General features: G+C 43.8%; 1 protein-coding gene and 1 pseudogene across 1 annotated transcript in view; both read left to right on the top strand.

Moving 5' to 3' along the window:
• LOC131482840 (zinc finger protein 850-like) overlaps nt 1-27,697 on the top strand; it is a gene marked incomplete at its 5' end in the record, with an annotated part of 447,409 nt that overhangs the window by 205,530 nt on the left and 214,182 nt on the right. The gene's annotated exons all lie outside the window — the stretch shown is intronic.
• LOC131482846 (ceramide glucosyltransferase-like) lies at nt 624-1,408 on the top strand (annotated as a pseudogene).

Below are 27,697 nucleotides of genomic sequence, written 5' to 3'. Positions count from 1 at the left end.
CATTAGAGGTTGCAAAATGGTGGTGTCCAAATTTAATTATTCCTTCACAGTTAATAGGAGCTCTTTCCTCATCACCTTGAGGGACAGATCCTATGGGAGAGGTAAGAAATTTGTTCCCCTCTTTTCTTCTATTTGCCAGTGTTTTGAATGATTAGTTGCTCTAGTTGGTTCCCAAAGATTTTTGTTTGCTCCCGCTTTAAAAAATTATCACTGTTATTCATTGATTTTTGTTAAGATTTATTTATTTTATTGGAAAGGCAGATATACAGAGAGGAGGAGAGACAGAGAGGAAGAACTTCTGTCCGATGATTCACTCCCCAAGCGGCCGCAATGGCCAGTGCTGTGCCGATTTGAAGCCAGAAGCCAGGAGCCAGGAATTTCTTTCCGGGTTTCGCATGTGGGTGCAGGGTCCCAAGGCTTTGAGCCGTCCTCGAATGCTTTCCCAGGCCACAAGCAGGGAGGTGGTTGGGAAGTGGAGCTGGCAGGATTAGAACTGGCACCCATTTCTTCTCGCTTCCCACGCCCCCACATCAGGCGCCCACCCTGTCCTCCTCAGGTGCGAAAGCTAGAGTGGGTGTCAGCTTTGGCGGGAGCGGGCTGGGCCAGGTCTACGGGCCGGGGGGATGGCACTGCTGACCCTGGCCCTGGAGGGACTGGCCGACTTCGGATTTGTCCTCTTCTTGGTGCTATGGCTGATGCATTTCATGACCATCACCTACACCAGATTACACATCAACAAGAAGGCAACTGACAAGCAGCCCTGTAGCAAGCTCCCAGGTGTGTCTTCTGAAACCCCTGAAAGGAGTAGATCCCAACCTGATCAACAACTTGGAAACCTTCTTTGGATTGGATTATCCCAAATATGAAGTGCTCCTTTGTGTACAAGACCATGGTGACTCATCCATTGATGTCTGCAAGAAGCTTTTTGGGAAATAGCCAAATGTTGATGCTAGATTGTCCATAGGTGGCAAAAAGGTTGGCATCAATCTGAAAATTATTAACTTAATGCCAGGATATGAAGTGGCAAAGTATGATCTTATATGGATTTGTGATAGTGGAATGTGAGTAATTCCAGAACACTGACTGACATGGTTAATTAAATGACAGAAAAATGGGTTTGGTTCACGGGCTGCCTTGTGTTGCAGACAGGGCTTTGCTGCCGCCTTGGAACAGGTGTATTTTGGAACTTTACATCCAAGGTCCTATATCTCTGTCAATGTGACTGGTTTCAAATGTGTAACAGGAATGTCATGCTTAATGAAGAAAGGTGTTAGACCAAGCAGGAGGACTTAAAGCTTTTGCTCAGTACATTGCCGAAGATCACTTTATGGCCAAAGCCATAGCTGACCAAAGTTAGAGGTTTGCAATGTCCACTCAAGTTGCAATGCAAAACTCTGGCTCGTATTCAATTTCTTTTTTTTTAAGATTTATTTATTTTTATTACAAAGTCAAATATACAGAGAAGAGGAGAGACAGAGAGGAAGATCTTCCATGCTATGTTTCACTCCCCAAGTGAGCTGCAACAGGCCGGTGCGCGCAGATCCGAAGCTGGGAACCAGAAATCTCTTCCAGGTCTCCCACACGGGTGCAGGGTCCCAAAGGCTTGTGCTGTCCTCAAATGCTTTCCCAGGCCACAAACAGGGAGCTGGATGGGAAGTGGAGCTGCTGGGATTAGAGCCAGCGCCCATATGGGATCCCGGCATGTTCAAGGCGAGGACTTTAGCCGCTAGGCCATGCCGCTGGGCCCTGGTATCTGTTCTTTAACTTATTTTGCATGGCACTTGCATCTGTGAAAAAAAAATCTGTAGTCTTGGCCAAATGGTACACTTTATTTTATGGAAGTAGAGAATCAAGAGAATTGGTTCTAGAAACCTGGGTTTGTATTTTTTTAGTGTTGTTTATTTTTAAAATGAATACACACACATATATATATGACTGTTCTGCAACAGACACTATGACAGTATCCTTCAGTAGAGAAAGTTTCTTATTTAGGAGTAGTATTCTCTTTTAGAACATTCACTGGTGGGATGGCAACAGCTTTAGGGGTTTAAAAAAGACAAGAAGAGAGTGACTTCTTATGTCTACAGTGAACAGCAATATGCAATGAACAACCCACGCAAGGTTAATGGAGAAAAGTTTTCATGCTTTATGCCTACCTCTTGTAGTTGTTGCAGAGCAAATATAAGTTGTAAATAGGTAGCCAAACATTGTAAAAACAAACAAAAACTTTTAAAAACAATACTAATAAAGGAGCTGGAATCTAGTATTTATATGAAGCTGTGAGAGATATTTTTCGGTCTCACTGCAATGAACCAAAAGTAGCTGAGTTTGGTTTTTACTTATAGCCATGGATTGACCAACGCTTTTTGGTTCTGTCTTGAACCATTGCTAATCACTGTGCTGCAATTAGTATAGCTGAATATTTCCTTCCTGCTCCTCATCCAGCTCGCCTCAACTTTCCTCAACTTTTTGGGGGGGCCAGCGGGAGGGGGGTTGGAGGGTGGTTTTGTTTTAGTGTGAGTGGATGGTTGATAGTTGTAAGGAAAAATGCATTTCAGACACATTTCACACATGAGCTATTTTCTTACCTAGTACATCTTACTGTTAATAAGAATGTAATTTCATGATACAGGTATTTAATATCTTTTTAAAGTAAATAATTGTCATCCCAACACCATCTGGTGCCATGGAGAACCAGAGGGTAGATGTGGGACTGATTAGGCTGGGTCTCAATCCCCTCTTGAGCCATGCGTGAGCTGTATGTGGGTATGGACGAGCCATGGCCAGGCTGAAACATCCAACAACAAGAATCAGAATGGGGTGAAAGCCAGTCAGGAAAAGCCACTGTTCCTGCTAGGACAGGAGGTTACCTGGGTAGGGTTGGTTCAAGGACCCCCTGGCAAGCGCAAAATCTGGCATTGGGAGGGGTTCTGATGGAGGAGCCTGGGCAACTCTTCTGGCAGGACACAGTCCCTGCAGGTTAGCACAAGAAGCATGATTGGAAACAGCCCAGAATAGGCCATGGAAAGTTTCCCACTGGCACACATTCAGCATGGGTCAGGAGCAGACCAGGCTGAATCAGTTCATGTCACCCACTGGCAAATCCGATCACCAGAACAGAGTGTGGGGTGAGCCACATTTGGTCGCCACAAAACAAGTACACATTATGGAACGCCAGGGCGTGGTTGCCTGTACTGGATATGAATGCAGCACCCAACCAGCACATGTGAGATCCAGGAAGGGAGGGGCAGAACCGGCAGGGGGGGATTAAGGAGCTGGTCCCTTCGCTGGACAGCTACTCCCACTGGAGAGCGTGGGCTGGGATAGAGACAGACCCGACTAAGCAAGGCTACATCACCTGTGCGCTGCATGTGGACTAGACCAGGGAAAAGCCAGGCTGGGCTGATTATTCCTGCTGGTGCAAGCATAAATTAGAGTGGGTGAGGGTTGTTTGGGCATAGCCGCAGAAGCTGGCATTGGGGACTAATTCTGTCAAGTCAAATCACAGAACCACCTAAAGAGTGCATAAACCAGGACAGAGAGACCTGGGAGGGAAAAAGTGGGTTCCCCCTTCTTGGGTCACTATTCCCGTGGGAGGGCATGAAAACTAGAACGGGAGCTGGGATGGCTAGATAGAGAGGCAATCAACAACACCCGTGAGGGCTGGATGGTTGAGTTGGTTAGATAGAACTAAGCTTTAATACTCATTGACAAGTACCAGAGCCAAATGGGATGGGGGACAGACTGGTCTTCTGCTACACATACTGGCAAACCAGGGTAGGGGGCGGTCTGGTGGGGGTTATTGTGGGTCGCCCCAACTAGGCTGCAGCTCCCACTGGTTGATGTAAGGGCCGAACCAGACTGGACTGCAACACCCATTGGTTCCAGTGCAACTCGGGACTGAAAACAGAACCAACCCAGCAATTGCAACCACCAGCTGATCAGGGTGATGGACTGTGCCGGGCCCTGTGCTTGCTAGAACATACAAGAAACTAATCTGGGAATACCTCAAGGTTTCTTTGGAGATCTCCCCAAACTGCTGGACTCAGAACTCTAACCAAGAACAGACAGAAGACAGAACAGGTCAATCATTCATCTCAGCTATATGTTGGCAGCGAAATATGGGGCAAACGGAGACTTTATGATGGACCATATCAATCGGTGGACGACCTCATCGAGCAAAACTGGCAGCGATTCATAACTGGAGAACTATTAAAACCACTCGAGCACATATCTCAGAGCATGCCCCACATCCGGGACTTGGGGTGGGCGGGAAACCGGGTGGGGCTTCTCCCTCAGTGTCCCACTTTACCTCAGATACATGATGGAAACAATATTGACATAATAGTATTATCCACTTCCCTATCCCCCTGAACCTTTTTTTTTCTTTTTCTTTCTTTACCTGTAATTAACTATGTAAAGATTGTCAACAACAATACAATAAAATAGATTAAAAAAAATTAAATAATTGTCATAAAAAATTTGCAGTAGAGTTCAATGAGATGGGGATAGGATGAGATTTACTCTTAATCTGTATTGAACTAAGTCGACTGTGTGGTTTTTTTTTTTTTTTTTTTTTTTTGCTATTATGATTTGTCTTGTCTTATTTAAGTTGGATTTTTGTATTTCAGTTTCTATGATACAATAGACTAGATCCAAGCTCTTTGTAAATGCATGCTGTGCTTCCCTCTGCTTGTCAGGTTGTACTCAACTTGTGGTGAACTGGACTTGTTTTGTTTTGTTTTTTTAATGTAAAGAAAAGTGCATAAGCCTTTCATTTGATATTCTCTGAAGTGGTCTTTGGCCCTCTCTTGGGGCCTGCATGGCATATTGTCCCAGTAAATGCCTCCAGCAAGGCTCTGTATGGGCAATGCGGCAGCTTTCAACCTTACGCATCTGCACTTCCACATGTCCAGGCATCATGTGTAGCATATAGGCAATAACTAGGTGTTTATAGAAAACCACGACTAGATGCATGGTTTAAATTGCAGTACATCTATAAATGTGGCTATACTATGTAGACACATTCAACTTTTTCTCTGGGACAAACTGCTTTAAGTTTTGAATTTGTTTTTTATGTTTTTTTTTCTTTTTTTGCCTTATGATGAATTTGTTCGAAGGGCATTTTCTTCATGAACAAAGGCTTGGATGCATATTCCTTTTTCTCTGTGAAATGCGTAGCATTGTTCCCTGAGCAAAGTTGCACAATGAAAACCAGTCTAGCTGTGATCCACTACCTGTTTAATTTTCTTAGTTATTGTGATATGAGTCGCGTTTTGCTGCCCATGTTGGTAAATGATTAATTGGATGAAGTTTGGTTAATGCCATTCCTTGCACTGCCAATGTGAAAATCTTGCTTGTTACTTACCCTTTTGCTAAGCTCGGTATGGGCAATGTAACTGCAAAACCAAAATGGCTGGACAGACTTCTTAATATTTACAAAAATACATATACGTGTGTGCTTTATGTGATAGTGGAGTACTTCCCTTAAGTGAAGCTTCACATATGTAGACAGATTGTTTCTTTGTTTAGCCAGTTTGGAGTGATGATAAAATGTCAGGAATAACAAACATGCTGAAGGAATTATCAACAGAACTGTAAGAGTCCAAATTTAATAAATTGAAAAAACCTTCTATAATATTCCATGTTTTGTTATTTAAAATCATTGTCTTAAGTTTTTTGTTCAAAAAATAAAAATTTGAATACAATAAAACAAAAGAACTGGCACCCATATGGGATCCCAGTGCGTGCAAGGTGAGGACCATAACCATTATGCTATCGCACCAGACCCTTATTCATGGATTTGTAGCAGATAATAGGTTTCATCAAATACAGTTAGCATTCTTCTACTATTCAAGTAACTTTCACAAAGAATAAGTCTTTCTCTTTTGAGACTTAGCTGTGTAAAAGGCTGATTTCCAGTTTGGTAGGGTGTGGATAGAAAAATATTTTCCAGCCACTGGTTCACTCCCCAGATGTCTGAAACACCAGGAGCTGAACTGGTCCAAAATACAAGCTAGGAGCTACTTGCAGGTCTCCTTCATGGGTACAAGACCCAAGTGGTTAAACTACACTTCCCTGTTTCTCTCTCTCTCTATCAGATACTAACAACGTTCAGAGAAGTTTAAATTTCCTGTGTGTGAGTGCTGGTGTCTGCTGCCTTTGTGCCAGTGTAGGTGGTGGGCCACTAGGGGTCTGAGCATTTCCCCCATGTGTTTGGTCCCTGGAAGTGTGGGGAAGGTGGAGGGAAGAGTAGTATGTTAGCATGCTGGCCCAGCATGTTGGTGGACAAAGTTTAAGGAACTTTGAGTGTGCTTGGATCTTGGGTGGGTAGGGAGACAAGATCCTAGGCCAGCCCACATGCCAGGAACTTGGAACCCTAGTGATGGGGCAGAACTCCAGGCCAGCAGACCACCCCACTGCACTGGAAAACTGGCCTGGGGAACCCATATGTTCCCAAGTGCAGGGACTGTGGATTGTTCAGAAAGGGGGTAAGCGACTATGTGGGTGGGAGAACTGCTGAGGGAATATGTTGTAGGTGATATTTAAGCTTTTTTCATTTTTATCAATGATTTTATGCAGCAGTTGAGTTACTTTCCTTTGATTTTTTTTTAATTTTTATTTTTAATGATGATTACATGGTTGACCATGGTGGGAAGGACTGAGGGTGAGGGAAAAGTGGGTGAAATCATTGTTTCCAAATTCTCTATTTCTTTTTGTCTCTGGGGGAGGGAAGAGTTAAAGGAGGAAGCTACACCAAGCCTCCCAAATGACCCAATATCCATGGATGGGGAACCACAACCCAATATCAACCCAGGGTCCTGATGTAGAACATGTTCTGAGGGTTCTGATCAAGTGGTTTAGGTAGTTCTGAAATGCTGTACACTTTTCTGATCCAGGGGAGAGGCAACCCTCCCAATATCCATCAACTAATGCAGTCAACCTCAAGTCTCCCTTCACCCAGATTTATGCTATCCTTGTTTGCTGTGATAGTTGTCCATTTTGCTCTGTTCTCTTTTTCTGCTACAGAGCCAAATGAGCTGCCATATTCTACATGTGCATCAGGGTCTCTGTCTACTGCTTCACCTTTTTTTTGCTTGCAGGCAGGTCCAAGGACCAGGGCTGGGAGATTTAAGCCCTGCAAGGTTTCCCACTAGGTGTTCTGAAATGGAAAGAAAGATTTTTTTAAAGATTTATATATTTTTATTGGAAAATCAGATTTACAGAGAGAAGGAGAAAGAGAAATATCTTCCATCTATTGGGTCATTCCCCAAATGACAGAAACAGCTGGAGCTGAAATGATCCAAAGACAGGAACCAGCAGATTCAACTAGGTCTCCAAAGTTGGTACAGGTTCCCAAGGCTTTGGATCCTTCTCTGATGCTGAGAAAGAAATGTTCTACCTACCACTTCACTCCCCAAATTGGAGCAATGACTAGGCCAAAGTCAGGAACATAGAACTCCATTCTAGTCTAACATATGGGTGGCAAGTACTTAAACCATTTTCTACTTTTCCTGGGTGCATTACTAGGCTGTTGCATAGAAACTGGAGCAGGACACCAAGTAACACTCCAATACGATGTTGGAGTTGGAGGCAGCAAGTGCACCTGTGTCTTTTTTTTTTTTATTATCCATTTTATTGTATTGTTGACAATCTTTACATAGTTAACTATAGTTGAAGGAAAAACAAGAAAAAGAAAAAAAAAAGGTTCAGGGGGATAGGGAGGTGGGCAATGCTATTATGTCAATATTGTTTCCATCATGTATCTGAGGTAGAGTGGGACACTGAGGGAGAAGCCACACCTGGTTTCCCGCCCACCCCAAGTCCCGGATGTGGGGCATGCTCTGAGATATGTGCTCAAGTGGTGTTAATAGTTCTCCACTTATGAGTCACTGCCAGTTTCGCTCGATGAGGTGGTCCACTGATTGATATGGTCCATCATGAAGTCTCCATTTGTCCCATATTTCGCTGCCAACATGTAGCTGAGATGAATGATTGACCTATTCTGTCTTCTGTCTGTTCTTGGTTAGAGTTCTGAGTCCAGCAGTTTGATTGGGGAGATCTCCAAAGAAACCTTGAGGTATTCCCAGATTAGTTTCTTGTATGTTCTAGCAAGCACAGGGCCCGGCACAGTCCATCACCCTGATCAGCTGGTGGTTGCAATTGCTGGGTTGGTTCTGTTTTCAGTCCCGAGTTGCACTGGAACCAATGGGTGTTGCAGTCCAGTCTGGTTCGGCCCTTACATCAACCAGTGGGAGCTGCAGCCTAGTTGGGGCGACCCACAATAACCCCCACCAGACCGCCCCCTACCCTGGTTTGCCAGTATGTGTAGCAGAAGACCAATCTGTCCCCCATCCCATTTGGCTCTGGTACTTGTTAATGGGTATTAAAGCTTAGTTTTATCTAACCAACTCAACCATCCAGCCCTCACAGATATTGTTGAGTGCCTCTCTATCTAGCCATCCCAGCTCCCGTCCTAGTTTTTATGCCCTCCCACGGGAATAGTGACCCAAGAAGGGGGAACCCACTTTTTCCCTCCCAGGTCTCTCTGTCCCGGTTTATGCACTCTTTAGGTGGTCCTGTGATTTGACTTGACAGAATTAGTCCCCAGTGCTAGCTTCTGCCAGCTGATACTGTGGCCCTGATCTAGTCCACATGCAGTGCACAGGTGTTGTAGCCTTGCTTAGTCGGGTCTGTCTCTATCCCAGCCCACGCTCTCCAGTGGGAGTGGCTGTCAGGCGAGGGGACCAGTCCCTTAACCCCCCCGCCAGCTCTGCCCCTCCCTTCCTGGATCTCACGTGTGCTGGATGGGTGTTGCGTTCACATCCAGTACAGGCAACCACGCCCTGGCGTTCCATAATGTGTACTGGTTTTGTCGCAACCAAAGCCGGCCCATTCCACACTCTGTTCTGGTGATCGGATTTGCCAGAGGATGACATGAACTGATTCAGCCTGGTCTGCTCCTGACCCATGCTGAATGTGTGCCAGTGGGAAACTTTCCATGGCCTATTCTGGGCTGTTTCCAATCATGCTTCTCGCGCTTACCTGCAGGGACTGTGTCCTGCCAGAGGAGTTGCCCAGGCTCCTCCATCAGAACCCCTCCCAATGCCAGATTTTGCGCTTGCCAGGGGGTTCTTGAGCCAACCCTACCCAGGTAATCTCCTGTCCTAGCAGGAACAGTGGCTTTTCCTGGCTGGCTTTCACCCCATTCTGACTCTTGTTGTTGGATGTTTCAGCCCAGCCATGGCTCGTCCATACCCACATACAGCTCACACATGGCTCAGAAGGGGATTGAGACCCAGCCTAGTCAGTGCCCCATCTACCCTGGTTCTCCATAACACCAGATGGTGCTGGGATCTGAACCGGCCTGGTGCATCCAATCCCAGCCCACACTAGTGCCTCGGGTGACTACAACTGTTTCCTAGATAGAACGCAGCCCCCATTCCAGCACATACACCCCTTGGTGGGAACCTCATCCCAGCTGTGGCATCCCAGATTGGGACCGTTCCTAGCCGTAAATCACGCACCTGCACGTGGTTGCTCCGAGGACCATTAGGTGCCAGCCTGCTAGACAAGCCGGAGCTTATCTTTTACTTGATAGGTGTTCAAAGCTCAGCATTATTAAGGGATTGGATGTTCTTCAAAGGAAGAGTTACTGGCATTGGGAATCTTTAGGATTGACTCAGATCCCAGAAACAGTGGGGTCACTCTAGAGCTATCTCAGCAGCGATTCAGACGTCCAATACCCCAGAGCTCCCCGGCCGGGCGGCCAGCAGGCACAGCCTGGCGCCAAATGTGTTCGGGATCCGAGCTAGACGTCCTCTCCCGCAGCCCTCGGCTCGCCTCTGGCAGCCGGAGGTTTAATCCTGCAGGCCCAAGGTTGCGACCCTCCCCAATCCCGTTCACCACCCAATGAGGGTGGTGGGTGAGCCCCGGACATGCCCAGTCACGGAGGCCTCCCCCCTCGGTGTACTCACCCCAGAAGGAAGCAGGCCCCGCACCCAGGCATGTCCGGGCCCAGACCTCAATGAGCCATGGGCACATGGCGGACTGGGTTCGGGATCCGAGCTAGACGTCCTCTCCCGCAGCCCTCGGCTCGCCTCTCGGACCTGTGTCTTTACAAATAATGTTGATATGGATCTTTTGTGCCAGTTTTTGTATGGATGTGTATTTCCATTTCTCCAGCAGTGAAATTGTAGAACTGCCAAATTGTCTTCCAAAGGGGCTGAAGTATTGGGCATTTCTACCAGCAATATGTAAAGATTTCTGTGTAACCCCACTGACATTGGTTGTTTGTCTTTATATTGTCATCACAGCAGGTGGGGAAAGTGTCTTTTGTGGCTTTAGCTTGCATAAAAATGTATTCTCCAAGTCCTCACATGTTGGCTGAGCACAGACTTTGCAACTGGACTGCTACTTTAGGGGAGTGAGAGGAATGAGGTCTGCGTAGGACAGGGTGATGGATTGCACTGAGAATACAACAATCCAGCATTTACTAGTAGTGATTTGTTACAATTATTAAGGAATCTTACAGCTTCCAGGGCTTCTGGCTTAGCCCACTGTTCACTGCAATTGCTTATTTTACTGGAACTTGTAACAGCCTTGGCACAGACTGTTTCCTACATGCATACTGGCTACATATTTTTCCATTTATTGTTCCAGCAGTAAATGATCATTTTGTCTTTTTGCAAGATGGAAAGGTGCATTTTTGGAGTGTGTTTTCATTTGCAACTAATACTTTCATTTCTACTGTTCTTGGAGACTTGGTGCTTGCCTGTATTGCTTAGTCTTTGGGAGTTTGGAGAGTTTGCTTGCAAAGCCCTTAGTTGGCTGATCAGGATTAGGTAGAGTCTCCATCTTCCCTTGTCTATCTTTGTGGCTTTGAGTCTTTATTACTGAGTGCCTATCCATTGTTCTCACCAACACCTTGTAAAATACAAATGCAGAGGAGTTCAATGTTAAGGGAACAGCGAAGTGGCCACAATGGTTGAGCTGTGTTACTGGAGCCAATGCAGTGTAATGAAGAGGTGCATGCAGATACAGACCATGCTTGGTGTCTCAAGCGAGCATTCAGTGGAAGAAGGGGATGGTTCCAGATGTCAAATTTGCCATCGCCTTTGAGACAGAGAGCATAGAAAGCTTTAAGAGACACTTATACTTTTCAGACTGCATCAACACATTTAAACAAGTAAAGTGTGCACTACATGGAAGCTAAGTGCCTGGGGTTCTTTTCAGCTTTATTTGAGTTTTGCGACAAGTTCAAGTACTCAGAAATATGAACAACAGATCATTGTCTGTGTGGCTACTTCAATATCAAACAGATGTTAGGATTTCTTTTATTAAAGGCTCTGGTTTTCTCTGTTTCTGACAAAATGATTCTGATATAAGCAACTTTTTTTTCCCCATCTGCCCTCAGCTCAGGTAAATTCTATTTCAAAATTGTTGTGTATTATTACCATAAGTTTTTACATTTATAGCAGATATGAAATTCATAAGGAATATGCAAATTTGTTTGTATGGTATTAGATTTGACACACAGAGTATTTGCTAAGCTTTTTTTTCAATATTTATTCAGTTTATTACAAAGTTCGATATACAGAGAGGAGGAGAGACAGAGAGGAAGCTCTTCCATCCAATGATTCACTCCCCAAGTGAGCCGCAATGGCTGGTGCGTGCCGATCTGAAGCCGGGAACCTGGAACCTCCTCCGGGTCTCCCACACGGGTGCAGGGTCCCAAAGCATTGGGCCATCCTCAACTGCTTTCCCAGGCCACAAGCAGGGAGCTGGATGGGAAGTGGAGCTGCCAGGATTAGAACAGGTGCCCATATGGAATCCTGGGGCTTTCAAGGCAAGATCATTAACCACTAGGCCACGCCGCCGGGCCCAGCTTTTTTTTTTTTTTTTAAGATTTCTTTGCTTATTTAAAAAGCAGGGTTAAAGACAGAGAGCTCTCCCATCTGTTGCTCCCTTCCCAACTGGCTGTAATGGCGGGGCCAGGCCAACTCAAAGCCTGGAGCCTGAACCTCTGGTCAGGCTTTCTGTGCACTTTACTAAGGAGCTAAATTGGAAGTGGGCCAGCTGAACCACACTTACCTGGGGACCATCACAGATGGTGGTGTAATTGGCCATGCCTTCTTTTTTTTTTATTTAAGATTTATTTTTATTGGACAGTCATATATATAGAGGATGAGAAACAAAGAGGAAGATTTTACATCCATTGATTCACTCCCCAAGTGGCCGAAAAGGCTGGAGCCGAGTCAATCTGAAGCCAGGAGCCTAGAGCCTCTTCTGGGACCTCCCACATGGGGGCAGGGTCCCAAAATTTTGGTCTGTTCTCAACTGCTTTCCTAGGCCACAACCAGGGACCTCAATGGGAAGTGTGACTACAGGGATTGGAACAGGAATTCCATCGGATGTGAGGCGAGAATTCCAGTTGCTGGACTACTGGGCCAGGCCCTTTACCTTCTTAATAATTGTATTTTTTTTTGAGCTTTGCCCATATTAAAGAGTTGCACATTCCATTTGTTTTAACTGATTTGAGTGTAATGTGAGTGTTGTCCCCTGAAGTGGGACAACACAGCTGCTATTTCTAGTATATCATATAAGTATATGATCAAAGTGATCATTGCTACATTAAACATCTTGTACATGTGTCCTTGTTCATTTAAGAAATATGTTAATTTGGGGGGTGGGGGGATGGAGACCTGGACTTGAAAATACTGTCTTACACCTTCCTTCAGCTTGTCTGTTTTTTTCCAAATTGCTCACAGAAGTGCTGATTACTTTCAGCAAAGTTTGACAGATTGCATGTTTATATAGTGTATTGTTTGCTGTTTGGATTCTTCACTAAGATGCAAGCTTCAGGCCTGGCGTGGTGTCCTAGTGGCTAAAGTCCTCACTTTGAATGCACCAGGATCATGTATGGGCACCTGTTCTAATCCTGGTGGCTCCACTTCCCATCCAGCTTTCTGCTTATGGCCTGGGAAAGCAGTTGAGGATGGCCCAATGCCTTGGGACCCTGCACCCACACGGGAGACCCAGAGGAAGTTCCTGGCTCCTGGCTTCAGATCAGCTCAGCTCTGACTATTGCAGACTTGGGAGTGAATTATCAGATGGAAAATCTTTCTCTCTGTATATCTGACTTTGCAATGAAAGATAAATAAATCTTAAAAAAAAGTATACGCTTCATGTTGACAGGGCTACTGTCTTTCTGAATCAGTTATTTTTTCTTTTAGTTGCATTGACTAAATTTTAATTAAATGTGAAGTGAGTTAATTATTATTTCATGAATTTGATCTTAAACCTGAGAGGAAAAGAGAACTAACAAATAAAGTGTGATTGCTATTTTATGAGTGTGTTTCTGTGTGTGTGTGTGTGTGTGTGTGTGTGTGTGTGTGTGCGTGTGTGTGTGTGTACTGTTCAAATGAAGAAACTAAGACACAGACCAACTGACCGTTTGGATCACACACCCTGATGGTAAATGATATTTTTTTTTCTTAACTGTGCAAACTCACCTCAAGGTGTATTCAAAGATTTATAGTTCTCTTAAAAGATGGAAGTTTTTGGTAGTGAGAATTCAACTAAATTAGTTTTCCAACTCTTGTATGTTTATGAAATACTAGTGTATGCCCAACATTCTGAAATTCAGATATAGTGTGGCTAGGTCAAAGCTGGGTATAACTGAGGTTTCCATTTTTTGTGCATTTGGTAACACTTAGTGCCTGGCATGTAGAGGAGATGTTAGTTCATGTATGTGGAATGGATGGATGAATTATTTCCTTGCTAGAGTCTTTTATTCTATTTGTCTCTGTGGAGAACAATGGGCATTTAAAAACAAGAAGGGCAGGAAGAATAGGTAGATTTCAAAAGCCTGTCAGATATACAGAGAGGAAGATCTTCCATCCGATGATTCACTCCCCAAGTGGGCGCAGTGGCCGGTGCTATGCCGATCCAAAGCCGGGAGCCAGGACCTTCCTCCAGGTCTGCCATGTGGGTGCAGGATCCCAAAGCATGGGGCCGTGCTTGACTGCTTTCCCAGGCCACTAGCAGGGAGCTGGATGGGAAGCGGAGCCGCCAGGATTAGAACCGCGCCCATATGGGATCCCAGCATGTTTAAGGTGAGGACTTTAGCCACTAGGCCATGCAGCCAGGCCCCATATGAGTTCTTAAACAGCAGAAGTGATCCTTAAGACATTGGACATTGGAATATGTCAATTTTCCTTAGCTCCTGCTCAATAAGAGTAATATAGGTGGATACTTCAACAGTGTTTGTGAACAAGATGATTATAAGTTATTTTGCATTTTAAATTCACACATATGAAGAGTCCTCAAAAATTTTTGGGAATTTGGAGTTATGAAATACTGCATGTATTTCAATTTCTCTAAAAGAGCCCTTTGTTCAAAATACAGTTGGCATGATTTGAATTTTTAAAATTTTAAAATTTATTTTGTACTTGAAAAATAGAGGGAGGACAAGGAAAGGGGTCTTCCAAATACTGAATCACTCCTCAACTATCTGCAAATTATGAAGCAGGCCTGGTCTGACATCAGGAATCAGGAGCTTCTTCAGCACCTTCCACATGGGTGCAGGGCCCCAAGCCCTTGACCCTTCTCCACTGCTTTCTCAGGCACATCAGAGCTGCATCAGATGTGGACCATCCAGAACTTGAAGCAGTGCTCATATGGGAAGTGGGTGCCACAAGCAGCCAGCAGCTCTATGTGGTGTGCCACAGTGCCTGTCCCTGGAAACACAAACAATAAATAAGATGAAAGGGGACTTAGTGCAAATCAGGCAGCAAGCCACTCTATTAGTGCTATTTAGATAACTCTGTCAATACCCATTAAGATATTTTATGGTACCCCTGACTTACAATTAAAGAAATGGAATTGCTAAATAAAGTAGATAATGTAAATAAATAAATTAATTTAAATTAAATTAAAATAATAATAATTAATTTAAAATAAATTAACAATGTACTTAGCTTGTACATTATTAGAGCTGGGAATTTGAACCTGGAGGTGCCTTACTGAAATCCTTGTCTCTTCCCTGGTCTAGTTACTCTTTCAAGCAGAGTGAAGTGAAGCTTCATTTTTGCTGCACATGCAGAAGTTTTAAAAAGATTGGGCTTATGAAAGCAAGTATGTTGTGTCCTCTCTGGCTTCTTAGAGAAACCCTGTAGCAGCAGTGTTGATGTTAAATAGTTGTCTCTAGTCTCTTCCTCAACCAGTTTAAGCACTTTGGTTTGCTTTTGTTTTGTTACATCCAGGCCTTAGAGTGTGCAGCTGAGAAGTTCTTTGATTTCAGAGGTCATTGCTGAGGGAGTGGGGCCTGATTCCTGCCTAGAATACAGGGTATTACAACATCAGATACTTTGCTGATTCAGTGATTTGCCATGGTCTAAGATTCCCATACAACCTCTCCTCTTCCTTCTTGCTCTGGCTTACAATGGCCACACGATGGCGCTGCAGCTTTGCAGTCAGCCCTAAGGAATTGTCAGAGGAGCACACCAACTGTGGTGGTGAGGCTGGTGGAGCATTAGTAAAGGCTCAGAAGGGATTGTATAGAAGCTGTTATTTTAGAACTTCCCTGAAAGTCTCCAGTAATGGTGGGTAGTGCTGTGCCAGTGCAAGAAGGGCCAACACAGAGCCTGATGGGCCACTTGGTGCTGTCCAGTCTGGATCTTTGTGATGTGCACATCTACAGCAGGGAAGAAATACAAGTAACTGTCCTCCCATTCCATTCAAGCCCTTTGGATCAATGTGTTTTCTTATCTGTCAAACTTCCCAGTAAATAAATAAATATGCATATATTTAAATATATAATCAATACATATGTATTACATATACATAATGTAAAGTAATATATGTTATATATTAAATATACAAATAATATATGATATTACATATAATCCATGCAATCTCTTTTACATTTCTATTTTTATTCAAATATTAATATTTATATTATCTATATTATACATAAATGATGTATAAAAAAGTGCATGTGTGTCTATGTGCGTGTGTGCATATGTGTATGTGTGTTACGGGAGAATCCCAGTGACATTACAGATGCTTTTTTTCTTAATTTGTTTTGCTTTTATTGAAAAGTCAACTCTACAAAGAGAAGGAGAGACAGACAGAAAGATCTTCCATCCACTGGTTCACTCCCCAAGTGGCAGCAACACCCAAAGCAGAGCTGATCCGAAGCCAGGACCCAGGAGCCAGTAACCTCTTCCAGGTCTCCCAGGGTGCAGAGTTTCAAGGCTTTGAGCTATCCTCTATTCTTTCCCAGCCACATGGAAAACATGGAGCTTGAAAGGAATGGGGCTACTGGCACACTAACTGGCACACATATTGGATCTCAGACCTTCCAGGCTAGGATTTACCCACTAGACCATTGTAATGGGCCCAAGCTGTTGTCTTTGACTAAAGTTCTTTACTGTGCCAATCAGTTTAATGATATTTATTCACCATGAATCTTCTCCGGAATATTAACTTTTCATTTTATCTTCTTTAAAAGGCTTAAGAATTTTCACAAACATTCTCTCATTGTTGATAATGTCAATGGCCTCAATACTTTGCTGTACACTCCCAAGGTTTTGAAGCAGCTGATTTGGTTACCCCTGTGTGTTCTCTCTCTCTCTCTCTCTCTCTCTCTCTCTCTCTCTCTCTCTCTCTCTCTCTCTGACTCATCTCTCTCCCTACACACACACACACACACACACACACACTACCACTATGCTCTTATAGCATCAAAGTGATACAACCAAAGGAAACTTGGAAAAAGCTGACACCATGCTGTCAATATTTTCTATCCCTCAAACCCTTTATACATTATCCATCCTCCAATATCTCATTTCAGTAAGAATAGACAGTGGCTGGCACCATGTCATAATGTGTAAGGCATCATCTGCAGCCCCAGTGTTCTATGGGATGCTCCACTTATGATCCAGCTCCCTGCTTCATTTGTTTTGCTTTTGTATACTGAAAGCAGCACATCATTGCCCAAGGACTTGGGTCCCTGCAGCCATGCAGGGGGCATGGAAAAAGCTATGTGCTCCTGGCTTAGGACCAGCCCAGCTCTAGCCATTGTGTTGATTTAAATGGGGAATGTAAGAGGGGATGGAAGACCCTCTCCCTCTGTATGTCTGTTTTTGTAACACTTCATTTCAAATTAAATACATTTCTTTTAAATCTCAAATGTTTTTGCAGAGCTCTTCCTCCCATCCATTCTATCCAATCCTGTAATAAACAAATTCAATGCAAATAATTTGGACCTGGCCCAATGACTCAGTGACCAAATCTTCACCTTGCATAAGCTGGGATCCCATAGGAGTGCCAGTTTATATCCTGGGTGCCCTACTTTCTTTCCAGTTCCCAGTGTGTGGCTTGGGAAAGGAGAAGAGGAGGGCCAGAATCCTTGGTGGACTGCAAACACAGAGGAGTTGAAAAAGAGGCTCCTGGCTTTGGATTAGCTCAGCTCCAGTCACCTGGCCAGCTGGGGAGTGAACCAGTGGATGGAAGATTTTTTTCTCTGTTTCTTTTCCTCTCTGTATATCTGAGAAAAAAAAGATCTTTCATCTACTGATTTACTTACCAAATGACCACAATGTTTGGGGCAGAACTGATCTGAAGCCAGGAGCTAATTTTTATTGGACAGTGAGATGTATAGAGAGGAAGAGAGACCAAGAAAAACATCTTCCATTCCCTGGTCCACTTCCAAAGCAGCCACAAAGGCAAGAACTGATCCAAATGCAGGAGACCGGACGTTGTTCCAGGTCTCCCATGTTGGTGCAGGATCCCAAGGCTTTGTGCCATCCTTGACTGCTTTCTTAGGCTACATGCAGGGAGCTGTATGGAAAATGAAGCAGCTCTGACATGAATTTGTGCCCATATGGGATCCCAGCTCATGCAAGACCAGGACTTTCCCCACTAGGCTTCCATGCAGGGCTCTAAACAGTATATCTTGAAGAAAAAGGAAAATTAATCATTTGAGGAAGTACACATGAAAATGGTCCACTACAAGTTAGAGTCAGAGAGTGCCCTGAATGTGTTGGGGGGAGCTCAGCTCCATCTGACCTCCCAGATAGAGACCAGGAAATTATACACGGGTAGTTCTCAAAGTTTCCCTTATATTGAGAAAAAAAAAAGTATACAAACAAAAAAATACAAATGATTTTCAAATTATCAAGGTGTAAATTGTGACTAATGATTTTAGAAACTAGAAAAACAACTGATAAAGTAAATGTCATTCATTTTTCCTCCACTCAGGGATCATGCTGGAATTCTGCTGCCCTGATTCAAGCTGATGCCTACAACATCACCATCCTACATCAGAGTACCAGTTTGAGTCCTGGCTGCTCCACTTTCCTACCCAACTCACCTGGGAAATGTCCCTGTATGCACATGGGAGACCTGGATGAAGCACCTGGTTCCTAGCTTTAGCCTAGCCTCACCCTGATTGTCGATCAGGGAGTAAAACCAGCTGATAAAATGCCTCTTTCCCTCTGTTATCTTGTCTTTCAAATCAAATCAATCTGTCATGCCTTCAGTGGAGGGTCCCTTGTTCCTTCTACTGTGGCCTCCAGGAGGGCATAGGTGTCTGACAGCATGGCCTGAGACAGGCAGAGAAGAGTGTGCAGCTGGTCCTGCATCAAATTCTGTGTTGGGCCACAGGCAGCTGAGATGAAGTCACATAGGAAATGGCACCAGGAGTCCATCTTGCAACCATTAGCAGAACAAGGGTGACAATTCTCCACATCCAGCCATGCACAGAGGCAGTAAAGGCAGGGACCACAGAGCAAAAATCAGAAGAAACTCCACCCAGGGAAGCTGGACCCACCTTGTAGATCATAGCAATGATGGGCGTGGGTGCGACAGGAGTGAACAGGCAGAGAGGGAAACAGCTGTGCCCGGGAAGGCTCCAGTGCCTGACTTTGGGGTACGGGAACTAGAAGGAGGCCCTACCCCTGGAAGAACACAACCCTCAACTGGCCTTGGAGCAGCAGGTGTGAACAGCAGGGGCTTTAGAGATTCATGGGGGGTCACAAGGTGAGTGGAACAGGATCTGGAGTCGCAGGCAGGAGAGCAACCTGTGGCAGACACCATGTCACTAGTGAGCTTTCCTGGTCTTGGAGCAGGTGGCATGGCAGCAGGAGGGCTAGAGGCCCAGGGACCCTGGCTGAGACTCCTGTGTAAGATCTTGTGACAAAATGGGGTCACTTTGGTTCAAGCCTACACAAGTTTGCTAACCTGCTCTTTATACTTCTCCACAAATGCTTTTCCAGTTTCTTGCATTTTGATCCAGATCACTAGGCTAGCATGCCCTGCTAGCACCGCTCAATTCCAGGAATCAATATTGTATGATGGATTCACTCATTGTTCTTATGGCTGCCCCCTGTGGCTTCCTGAGCCCACCCATTGTCACCATGACAGTCTGCTGCCTTTGCTAGACCCTAAAAATTGTCTAGCCATTGTCTCCATGGCAGTCTCTTGTGGTTGCTATAGCTTAGACCTTGTCTACCCATTGATCCCATGGCAGAAAACTGTGACTCTACTCACCTGGTTCCCATGGCTGTATAACTCATTCTGTTTAAAAAAAATCACCTAACTCAGATGGCGGAATCACTGTCTGAATGAAAGGATAGCTGACCCCAGCAGGATAACTTACTTGCCTCCTCAAAAAATTTTGCTGCTTTGCAGGGTTGTCTGGGCTGCACTTCTTTGGGATACAACATTTGGTGCATTGGCTGGGAATTTTTCCATCTCTTGCACCAGCCATCCTCTCTCTCTTGGAAGTGTGGGAATGACAGATTAAGTCATATTTAAAAATCAGCTGGAGACCCCTTGAGGAGCTGCAAGTCATTTGTCTGTCTGAGTGCACCACTGGGACTTAGAGGGCCAAGCTGGGCACAGCACATTACCCCTAGTCAGGACTCCTGCTGGGACACTGGTGGACTCCTCTGGTCTGGTTCAGGAAGTGTCAGGTAAGGACAGTAAAACATTGGATTTGTGTGTGTGTGTGTTTTGTTTTAGATTTATTTATTTTTATTACAAAGTCAGATATACAGAGAAGAGAGACAGAGTAAGATCTTCCATCCAATGATTCACTCCCCAAGTGAGTCCAACGGCCGGTACTGTGCCGATCCGAAGCCGAGAACCAGGAAACTCTTCCAGGTTTCCCATGCGGGTGCAGGGTCCCAAAGCTTTGGGCCGTCCTTGACTACTTTCCCAGGCGAGAAGCAGGGAGCTGAATGGGAAGTGGAGCTGCTGGGATTAGAACCGGTGCCCAAATGGGATCCTCGTGCGTTCAAGGCGAGGACTTTAGCTGCTAGGCCACACCACCAGGCACAGGACTCTAAAATATTGTACTGGGTACAGGTGCCGATCCAAGTCAATAGACCCTCGAGATCTTTAATTCTGAGTTTCATCTGTTTTTGTGTTGTTTGTGTGTTTTTTTGCTTGTTTAACACCCTGGGACAAACAAATTCCATGCTTGGCCCTCTGGAATTGTAGAAGCAACACTTCAAGGACTTCAAAGAGAAGTAATCTGGATCCAGAGACTGTTTTTAAGAATAAATTAATTACTTTCTCTTCTATTGAGTGGCCCTCAATTCAGCTTGGTTGGTCTAACCTGCTTACTGAGTTGCAGTCATCTGGGAACCTCACCAGTGAGTGGATATTGGCTCTTGCTGATTTAGTCTGTTTGGGGGTCAAACCATCTGGGTTGTCAGAAGGCTGAACACAACTTCCACAACCAAGTCTGTGGGTGGGACGTGACCTCAGACTCCTGGTTATCTGTCAGCAGTAGTTGAGATATTTTGCGGGGAGAATCAAGATGGTGGAATAGGGTAAGGACAAGTTTAAATGGAAGGAAAAACATTTAATCAGTATGAAGCATAGAAGACATATTTCAGGAAATAGGAAAGGACAGAACAACAGCAGAGGGGTATGTGGAGACTGACCAACACAGGAAAGCAACGGGCACAGCAGTGTGGTTTTGCAGTGACTGATACTCCAGCACAGTGATCTCAACTCCACCAGTAGCTGAAACTCCACCAGCAACCAGGTGGGAAGAGACTTTCACTGGGAGCTCAGGAAGTGAACCTAGACAAGGATCTGTCCATCCGTTTGATTTGACCAGGAGCAGAGACAGAACAGCAGATCACAGACAGGCAGTGCAAAAACAGGATGGATTTCACAGCCCCGTCAGCCCCCTAGAGCTGAATTGGGCGCCATTTTGCGTAAGGGAGAAAGGGCAAAGGAAAGGACGGAGCATGCGCTGAGCTGGGAATGAGCTCATTTCTGACTCAGTGAACTGCAACGACGAGGCATTCTGTGGGTTCCACCCAGAGCAGGTCTGGGTAGCCCTCGGATCTGATGGCCAGCAGATCAAGAACTGAAGTAGTGGTACATCGGGCGCCATTTTGGGCACTGTGGCAATAGCTTTGGGACTGCAGGGGACAACAGTGAACTGCGCATATGCTGAGCTCGCGAAAACTCGCTGATGTCACTGTTCCTACAGGAAAATAATTCTGACTGTGGCATTGTATTGGCTAAAATAGGTCCGTGTGGCACCCAGATGTAACGTCCAACAGGTTCTGACAAGATCAGCACCACTTGGGCCTGGCGGCATGGCCTAGCTGCTAAAGTCCTCACCTTGAAAGCCCCGGGATCCCATATGGGCTCCGGTTCTAATCCCGGCTGCTCCACTTCCCATCCAGCTCCCTGTTTGTGGCCTGGGAAAGCAGTTGAGGACGGCCCAATGCATTGGGACACTGCACCCATGTGGGAGACCCGGAAGAGGTTCCAGGTTTCTGGCTTCGGATCGGCGCGCATCGGCCGTTGCGGCTCACTTGGGGAGTGAATCATCAGACGGAAGATCTTCCTCTCTGTCTCTCCTCCTCTCTGTATATCTGGCTGTAATAAAATGAATAAATCTTTAAAAAAAGAAAAGATCAGCACCACCAACAACCTAGCAATATGGGACACCTAGTGTCTCTGTAATCTTGGGACCTGCTACAACCGGAAGTGGGAGAAAGCTTGTACACACAACAGTGCAGCCTCAGCACGGTATCACAGGAGGTAGTGAGTTGTGAGCCAATAGCTGGGGCTGTGGAGACCACAGTGGAAATCTGACATAAGAACCCAGACCTGGAACTCACTGGAGGTTGTGGCACAATTGGCTGCAAGCAAAAAGTTGTATACCAACCGCAATAAGTAAAATCAAACTGCAGCCCTGTGGGTGACAGAGCTTAGAAACCTGCCCCAAGGAGAAGAATCTGCTAACCAGAAGTACAATGACCAAAAGCAAAAGAAGAGACAAAGGCACAATGAATATTACTGATAACTCCCCTGCAAAGGAGCAAAACATAACACCAACCTCAGAGTTAACTGAGGAAGATATTGAAAAAATGGGGCACAAAGAATCCATAAGACTCATTTTAAAGATTCTGATCAACAAGGAGAAGCTCATGCAAGAGTTCAAAGAATTTAAGGAAGCAACAAAGCAAATAAAGGCTGGTATATCAGAAATTAAAAACTCATTAGAGCAAATTAAAAGTACAGTGGGGAGTCTCCAAAATAGAATGAAGCAAGCAGAAGAAAGAATCTCAGAATTGGAAGGTATTTCCTGTCACCAGGGGGAAGCAAACAAAAAGCTGGAAGCAGAGGTGTATCAGGCCAAAAAAAGTATTCAAGAATTGAAAGACATTATTAAGAGGCCAAATATTAGAGTTATGGGAGTCCCAGAAGGTGCAGAAAGAGAAGCTGAGTTTGCAAATGTATTTAATGAAATAATAAAGGAAAATTTCCCTAATCTGGAGAAAGAATTGGGAAACAAGATCCAGGAGGGTCACAGAACTCCCAAAAGGCTTGATCAAAAGTGATCTTCACCACCAGATATGATCATCAAGCTCTCTTCAATTGAACATAAGGACAAGATCCTTAAATGTGCAAGTGAAAAAAATCAGTTGACACATAAAGGAATGCCAATTAAACTCACAGGGGATCTCTCACAGGAAACTCTACAGGCAAGAAGAGAATGGAGTGACATATTCCAGATTCTAAAAGAAAAAAAAAATTGTCATGCTAGAATTACATATCCAGCAAAGCTTTCTTTTGTCTTTGAAAATAAAATAAAATTCTTCCACAATAAATAAAAGTTAAAAGAATTTGTGTCTCTCAATCCTGCCCTACAAATGATACTTCAAGATGTTCTCTTGACAGAAAAGAGGAATAGCACCTACAAAAACCAAGGGCAAATGGGAAGAACATCCCAATAAAATAACAACAGAAGACTAAACCAATGAACAACACATTCTTAAAATGACAGGACCATAGTAACATCCATGTATATTAATCTCTGAATGTAAATGGCTTAAGCTCAATCAAACGTCATAGATTAGTAAACTGTATTATAAAACAAAACCCATCCGTTTATTGTCTGGAGGAGACACACTTCAACAAAGATCAGCAGAAACTGTATCACATGTGTTTTGTTGTTTTCTGTTGGTTTCATCTCTTCAAAACACTTTCTTCTGATTAAATCATCAATGACTCGTAGTTCATGCAGTGGCATCATTTTCTTCAAGAAGGTTCTTGATTTTCATTTCTTCAGCTGCACATGAGTTGTTTAATAGCATGTTATCTAACTTCTTGGTGTTGTTAATTTCTTTTTTCTCCCTGATGCTGATTTTGTTTTGTGGCTTTTCATTTAAGGGGATGTATAGTAGCTGTGTAATGGAGATGATCATATCTAGTAACATGCCATTTAACTTCATGGCATTGTGAATTTCTATTTTTCTTTCTATTGTTGATTTTGTATCATGACTTTTCATTTAAGGGGATGTATAGTAGTTGTGTAATGGAGACTGTCATATCTAGTAGCATGTCTTTAACTTCATGGCATTGTAAATTTCTATTTTTTTTCTATTGTTGATTTTGTATCATGACTTTTATTTTAAGGGGATGTACAGTAGTTGTGAAATGGAGATGAAAATTCAGATGGGAGGATGCAGTGTGGTATGCATTTCTGCTTCCAGACAAAGATGGACTTACATTGAAACTGTTTACTATATTTTGACTATAGGATGCTGGATTCTCTGCCATTGTCCATGCCCACAATGATGGACATATGACTGAGTATGAAGAACTATATGTTAGTAATGATATAGAGGAACTAGGTGGGGGGGAGTGAATTGGGGCGGGGATAAGGGAATATGAAGCTGTATCATAAAATGATAGCAATAATAATAAAACGTAAAAAAAAAAAAACAGAGATATTTTGCTCGTTCTGTGCATCTGAGTCTGTCTATCTGGTGTCTGTGTTCTGTTGTTCTTTGGCACCTGTTTCTCTTTTGTCATCGAGTGGGACAAAGCGTATCATCTCATCCTGTTGACCCTTCCCTTGCCTGTTTTTTTTGTTGTTGTTGTTTGTTTGTTTTTCAGGAACTTCAATGAAGTCAAGCAATGCACAGGGTTTGACTTTGCTACTAATGCTTTTGACTTTCAGAAATTTTGTGACTGAGAGTGACTGACTTCCAATTTGTTGTTGTATGTACGTTTTGTTCTGAGTGTTGTTTTGCCCTGAAATCTGAACATACAACAGTGGGAAAGTATGGTTTGTCGGGTTTTAAGTTCTTTTCAGTTTTCTGAATTGTGAAATTGCGGTGGCCATTGTCTTAATGTCTGCCTTTTTGTTCAAAATATTCAGTTTAACAGGTCTGGTAGCAAAGTATCAACTGCCAATCAGAGCTCTATTCTAATAGTCTACTAAGGTATATGTGCAATTTGCAAAATAAAAGGTTTTTTTAAGATTTATTTATTTTTATTGGAAATGCAGATATACAGAGAGGAGGAGAGAGAGCGAGGAAGTTCTTCCCTCCGATGATTCATTCCCCAAGCAACCGCAGCAGCTGGAACTGAGCCAATCTGAAGCCAGTAGCCAGGATCTTCCTCCGGGTCTCCAACAGGTGTAGAGTTCCAAAGCTTTGGTCTTTCCTCAACTGCATCCCCAGACCACAGGCAGGGAGCTGGATGGGAAGTGTGGTTGCCAAGATTAGAACTCTTGCCCAAATGGTATTCCAGTGCATTCAAGGATAGTACTTTAACCACTATTCTAACATGCCAGGCCCAAAATAAAAGTTTTTCTCTTACAATAACACGGCTTAGCCTCAGGGTTTCTTGAGATTAAATGAAAAATGGCCTAGTAATGAAACTTAGTTTTGTGCCACTCTTTTCCAACTAAAAGTTGTTTCAGAAAAATTTCAAAATTGTTAGTGTTAAAATATAAATGAACTTGACTGATGTATGTTTTCTAAGTCATCTTGGCATAGTTAACAGGTATAAGTTGGGCAAAGGTAAAAGACTACTGTTCCAAATATGATGTTAATTCTGACATGCTCTTTTATATAAAATGATTGTTGTGTCCTCAAAAATGAAAAGGGTTCAGAAAAAGATCCCTGCAAAAAAATGACTTCATTGCCCTGGAGTGGAAAAAATGCAATAAAAATCACAGAAGATTTAAGAACTGAGTCAATAATATGATAATATTTGAATTAATTAATGCAAAATCATTAAGTTACTGAAATTAATAGAACTGTGAAGCTCTAGTTGGGAAAACATGAGTTTTAAGGAAGGAAAGTTTGCCCTGGATATATATTTTTATTTTGAAGTACTGAGTGTTCACTTTATTAGCCAAAAAAATCTGATGTGTAACTGTAAAGTGTAACTGTAATCTATAACCTGATTAAATACGTAAATGTTATTTTGTGTTCCTTTGCATATTTGCTAGGATTGTTTTCTCTGACTTTGGGATTTCCAGATGGGCCCCTGGAACCATGAAGATCTCAAAATGTAATGGGAAAAACAAGAGTCAGAACACTGTGTGTGTGTGTGGCTTTTGTTTGTTGTTTGTATTTTGTGAAGGTATTAGCTATTTGAATTGTATGCAACGTATTACCAAGAGGTGAAAGTATGCTATGTCATTAAGACTAAAAATAGTTGTTACTATCGCTATCTTATTGAAAAGGAACAAAACTTTTGTAAAGAATCATTTTCAAAGAAAAATGCTGAAGTTAAAACTGCAGCAGAATGGTGGCCCACTACTGAGCTGACCTGGCTCCAAGCTACCTTCCCACTGTCCAATTGACTGGGACTTAAATCGCCAATCAAGGTAAGGGAGCTCTTAACCAATATTACCGGATTCTACTGAGAAAGCCCCAAGTGGCAGGTAGAAAGCCAGCCAAACTTTGTAATGTATGCAAGACTGCTCAGAGGCCCGATAAACCCCCATGTGGTGCTTCTTATGTGTCTCCTAGAGGTATTATACATGCACACCCTGATAGATCCTTAGGTGCCTGAGAACAGGTGAACTATAAATGTACCCTTTGTATTCCAATTGGCTCATGATGTTTTAACATCAGTTACAAAAAGTAAAAGAGTTTAAGAGAAAGCTGTTATCCCAGGCCCGGCGGCGTGGCCTAGCTGCTAAAGTCCTCACCTTGAACGCCCCAGGATCCCATATGGGCGCCGGTTCTAATCCTGGCAGCTCCACTTCCCATCCTGCTCCCTGCCTGTGGCCTGGGAAAGCAGTAGAGGTTGGTCCAGTGCATTGGGACCCTGCACCCCCGTGGGAGACCCAGAAGAGGTTCCTGGTTCCCAGCTTCAGATCAGCCATTGCGGCTCACTTGGGGAGTGAATCATCGGACCGAGGATCTTTCTCTCTGTCTCTCCTCCTCTCTGTATATCTGACTTTGTAATAAAATAAATCTTTAAAAAAATAAAGAAAGAAAAAGCTGTTATCTGAATTGGTGGAGGTAGCCCAAAAGACCCACCCTTAAACAAAGTTGGAATAACAAATTTTGGAAAAGGAACTGTTGTTCATTCTTTCCTTGTTTTGCTGGAGTGCCCATTGAATCTCTGCAATCTGAGCCAACACATGATTGCCAAGACAGCCTAAATTCTCCAGCAAACCTGAGGGCCAACTTGATGGACATTCCATGGCCTGACATGAAGAAAATTCTGTTTTTAGATGAACGCAGTTACATCATGAACAGGATCAGGTATGTGGTGTAGTGCTCATCTTACATGATCAAATCATATGGGCCCAAGCACTACAACATGAAACAGTTGCCCAGAAGGATGAATTAATTGCCCTGACCCAGGCTCTGAGATTGGCCAAAGAAGAAGCTATAAGCATCTATATGGACTTCAGATATGCCTTTGCCACTGCCCATGTCCATGGGGCCCTTTATCAAGAAAGGAAACTTACCAAGCAACCAAAGACGTTGCATAAAAGCCAGTGGGGCCCCCTTTATATGCCCCTAGTTCTACAGGAATGAACACTGCCACAGACTCCTCAGTACTTGAGTGAACAAATGGATCTCAAACTCATAGGACAGAGATCGACTCCAAAGGAGAAACATAGCTGATGACAAATTATATTGCTGGAAACATTGGGACTGAGTTTAAACAGAGTCACCGCTACATCACTGAACTAAATTTTTTAAAAACTGAACAGGTCTCTCCTCAATGTTACATCTGCATCCAGATAAACCCAGGACCACGAAGTGAGTCAATTCCAGGAACTGGACTATGATGAAGCCCTCCAGAAAAGTATTAGGAGATTAGTTTCACTGAGATTCTATTTGGAAAATGTGGTGCCAGTACCTCCTTGGGCTAAAACACCTTCTCTGGCTCG

Source organism: Ochotona princeps, chromosome 21 (assembly GCF_030435755.1).
Source record: "Ochotona princeps isolate mOchPri1 chromosome 21, mOchPri1.hap1, whole genome shotgun sequence".
Classification (NCBI taxonomy): domain Eukaryota; kingdom Metazoa; phylum Chordata; class Mammalia; order Lagomorpha; family Ochotonidae; genus Ochotona; species Ochotona princeps.
The sequence above is the reverse complement of the archived record's forward strand: the minus strand, read 5'-3'. Positions and strand labels throughout refer to the sequence as shown.